At 39.8% G+C, this 4688-nt stretch overlaps 1 pseudogene; it reads right to left on the reverse strand.

Moving 5' to 3' along the window:
- Positions 1-2123: 2123 nt before the first annotated feature.
- Positions 2124-4206, reverse strand: LOC149008688 (3-ketoacyl-CoA synthase 11 pseudogene; annotated as a pseudogene).
- Positions 4207-4688: the final 482 nt, after the last annotated feature.

The raw sequence follows: 4688 nt of genomic DNA on the forward strand, positions 1-4688 counted from the left end.
TTAACTTTTTCAACCCAAGCGTGGTCCACTTGATCTGTACATTAACGTAGACAGGTTGTGTTTTTTTTTGTTAGTTTTGCTCTCTCTTTCTTTGCCCTTTTGGTAGGTGTTAGTTTACATTAACCAAATTAGCAAATGATAGATTTTGTTCTTTCATATTTGTTCTGGAGAGTAGGCCATGATCCAACTGTGCTGCGGATCAGCTAGCACGGATTCAGGGCCCGAGTTATTGGCCATATTCCTCTGATTGATTACTAAACTTATGCTTAGTTTCTTTTCCCGCCCCTGTTTCTTAATGAAAGTTTGATTACATTACATTATAAAGGTAAAATATAAAGGTACTATCATTAAGAAAATATTATAAAGGTAATATCATCTTCTAATTAAAATATTTTCATTAAGAAATAATACTACCTGAAAAGAGCTACCTGAAAATCTGAATAACCAAAGCAATTAACCTGCTCAGAGTCAGGGGCTACCTTGACAAATCCAAGTTAATATTTTCAAACTTAAGTTTAAATGAAAACATTGTACATGAAAGCACCAAAGAAACCACTAGAGCCATGTTAAGAAGTTGGTTTATGTGATACAGGTGTAATAACTTTTACTTTAAAAAGATGGAGGTGCAATAACTATGGAAAATAAGTGCAATAAATGCATGATTTAATGAGGGTATTATGAAAAATCCAGTATCCTCATTTATAGTGAACTTTGATTGATCAAGACTATCTTTATAGGACCCCCGGAGTTGTATTTATAGATACAGAGAGGGAAAATGATAGTTGAACAAGAATAACGGTGCAATTAAAAGGAAACAGTGGAAAACAAAGAAAACGACGCGCTAGGGCTTTAATGTAATCAGGTGTCAAATCGGTCAGTGACTCAGTGTTGAGGACAATAACCTAACGCCAGCCTTCTGCTGTCAAGTTTCCTGTAGCTCATGAGATTTCAAGTGAAGAAAATAAAGATGAGCGAGTCTTGCAACAGTCTGCAAATTGGGCAGCTAATTAAGAATCCTATTCATTTGTTGCAGTAATATTACTGGCTGAGTTTTTATTTTTTTATTTTTTTATTTTAAGAATCCTATTCAATTGTTGCAGTAATATTACTAGCTGAGTTGAAACATAATTGCTCCGCATGGCCTTTCCACACTGTCTTTGGTCTTTGTCACTCAAGTGACAGTCCCAATTCATTAGTTCCTGGGCGACTCACATGCATTCCGCAAGGTTGTTCGCGTTTACATCCAGGCCAGATTATTGCCAGACATGCACACACAGAGAGATAGCTGGTGAGTGTTAAAGTGTATGTTATGTGTCTAGTTGGAGCCAAATTTAGTATATAATAGTTTGGGTCAATATGAGATAGGTTAAAAGGACTTTGATTCAATTTGTCTTGTCTAATTAGCTCCAGAACTTTTGATGCACGTTACCTAGCATCTGATATCAGAGTTAGGCATCACATCAAAAGTTATACGAAGTAGAGTGAAAGTTGTTAGGAAAAAACACTCTACCTACCACTAGAGTATGAGTTGCCGCGAATTACTTCAGTATTGTGCAATAGATGTGCGACAGGAGTGTAGCCGATGATGATGATCGAAACTAGTCAGAGATTTTAGAAATCTTTGTTTTGCATTTTTTGAACTAGACAACATATATAATATATATATATATATATATATATATATATATATATATATATAAAATATATATATATATATATAATATATATATATAATAAAAAAAAAAAATATATATATATATGTATATATATATATATATGCAAAATGCGTGTTAAGATCAAGTTTTGACTCTGGCTGTTGGATCCATGCACAACGATTTAATTGCGCACCACTAAAGCGCGACCCATGAGCTATCTAGAGCAGAAGCCTTGAAGATGATGACGCCTAGCGCTGGTCTGGTCAAGGACTTAACATAACGAAAGTCTTAAGAATCAAAATGAAAACAAGAGTTTGCAAATCAATTAGAAAGAACACCAATGTCTGCCAATGGAGGAGGAGTAGGATGGTTAGGAATTTGCTTTTCAGTGGAGAGGTCATGGGTTCAACTCCTACCGGTGGCATATGTAATATCCATATCCTATATATGAAAAGCACCTTTGTAACAAAAACAAAAAAACAGAACACCAATGTCATTGCCGAACCAAAATGGAAAGTATAACAACAATAATGGTATGGAAATCATTGGAAATAACATCAATCTCATCGCTTTTCATCTCCTCTATACTTAAGTAGAAATGGAAAACAATATAGCTATGAGAGTTTTACAGTTTCATATTTACTCTTTTCTCATCCACAGATCCTTTGTTCTTAAGCCAACAAGCGCTTAACCCTTATTGTAGGAATCTTTCTTCACCAAGCTTTCAATGGGTATCTGTGTATACAATCGTTCCATGGATTTTCAGCTTCTTCGTTCAGATCTTTAAGTGACTTCCACACGAGGCTGCAAACCTTAAACCCAGTTCCAAACGCCAACATCCACATCTTGTCAGCTCTCTTCACCCTCCCTTTCGCTTCAAAATAGGCTAGCTCGTAGAACACAAGACTACTAGACGTGTTACCGAATCGGTGCAAACACATCCGAGCCGGTTCAGTCACCTCGTCACTCAGCCTCAGAATTTTCCCCACCTGCTCAATCACAGCCTTACCACCGGTGTGTATACACAGATGCTCAAACGCCGTCATAAAATCCGGCACAACCGGCTTCGACTCACCACGGTGAAGCAGAGACATTAAAACCGAGTAAGCATAGGATACGAGTTGACTCAGTGGGAGAACTTGTGGTGCAAGTAATTGGATATGTTCTCGGAGGCCAACACCGGCGACCCTAATCAAGTCCTTAGTGAGAGAAACTCCGACGTTGCCGTTTTCATCTTCTTGTTGGACTGCTGCAGTGTATGCTCTATCATCCGCGCCATGGTGAGTTCTGAGCGAGTTAACGAGTTGCATCTTGGCGTCGCGGCGGCGAGTTCTATCGTTGGTCATCAACGCGGCGGCGCAACCTACTCGGAATATACAGTTGGTGACGAGCATAGAACGATCGTCACCGAAGTACCAATTCAAGCTGATGCTCTCTGTCACAACAACTAAGGCGTATGAAGTAGCAGTAGAGCTGTTCAACAGCTTAGATGCCAAATCAATGGATATAACACCAGAGCTGCAACCCATGCCGCTGAGATTAAAGGTCTTGATGTCTGGCCTAAGCTTGTAACGGTTGACAACGAGAGAGGAAAGCGAAGGGACGGGTGAGAACATGCCACATGTCACGATCAGAACGTTGATCTGAGATGGATCCACCTGGGTTTTAGAGAGGAGGATATCAATGGTGGAGAACATTCCTTCTTGTGCTTCTTGGACGGCGGATTGGTGTTTGGCTTCGTAATCTGTTTGGAAGATGAAGGGCGGCGCGTAGGTTTCGTCGCCGAGGCCGGATTTGAGATAGATTCCACGCATGAAATCTTCGCTTTTGGTGCTGAATCGACGGCTACGGCGGACAAAGTATTCGCAGACTTCATAGCTACATTTGCGATCGAAAGAAGGCTTGAAGCATACGTAATCCAGAAGCAGAACTGGTCGTGGACGAGTTGAGGAGTAGTAGACAAGGGAGAGAAGAAGACAGAAGGAGCATGGAAGCGCGGTGGTGAGGTTTTGAAAGAGGTGGAGGAAGCCAGATAAGAATGTGTACTGGATGAGAAGGGTTGTGATTAAGAGAGCAGCGAAGGAAGAACGAAGAAGTTGGATACGAGCGAAACAGGACTTCATGCTTTGTTTTTCTTCTTTTGCAGCAAACAGGGAGCCTGTGAAGTGGGCCTTTCAGTTTCTTCTTCTTGCAACTGCAAAATGTGAATGGAGGATAAGATGATTGAGGAGTTTGGATCGAAAGTAGTGTTTGTCCAGGTGGTGAGGATGGGTTTATATATATTCTCAGAGAGAGGAGAGAGAAAGAGTTAATGGTATAATTGACTGTGAACCTACTTGGAGGATTCCTTTGGAGAAAGAAAAGATTTGAGGAAGAGAAAACAGAGAAAATTTTCACAGAAATTCAAAATTAACAGAACCCATGAATTCCGTGGGAAGTGGGAAGAGAATTTAATGACAAAGGCGGGAAATGGTGGTTTTACTAGAGACTTAAAAGAGGGAAGAAGTGGTGGATATTGCAATGGTAGATATGAAACATTAATGGCCAACAGAAAGGGTATGATCTAGTTGTGCCTCTGAGGATACAGTGATGGATGTAGCAACTCTAGGGTAGGAAATTTCTTAAAAGTTACAACTTGGCCTGAACCAGGAAAAACTAAGGGTGTCAATTTGGTTAAAAAACCGTTAAACCGTACCGTACCGAACCGTTTAAACCTTACCGTACCGTACCGTTTTCAAATTCGGCACGGTTTTACGCGTTAGGGAACGTTGAGTAATTCGGACGGTACGGTTATGGTAAGCAGGTAAATACCGTTTACCGTACCGTTTTACCGATTACCGATTACCATTTACCATACCATATACCGTAAAGATATTAACCCTTTTAAAGTTTAAACCCTAAACTTATCTCAGAGAGTCACGCTTCACTTTGAAAAATCAGAGGACAAGAGTCACAAAGATAGAGAAAACTGCCAGTGTTGGGAGCATAGAGAGTGATATTATATAATGCTTGAGGTAAGTAACTAATCAAATG

The sequence above is a fragment of the Hakea prostrata genome, chromosome 7 (assembly GCF_041222555.1).
Source record: "Hakea prostrata isolate BN-2017 chromosome 7, UWA_Hpros_2, whole genome shotgun sequence".
In the NCBI taxonomy this organism is placed as follows: Eukaryota; Viridiplantae; Streptophyta; class Magnoliopsida; order Proteales; family Proteaceae; genus Hakea; species Hakea prostrata.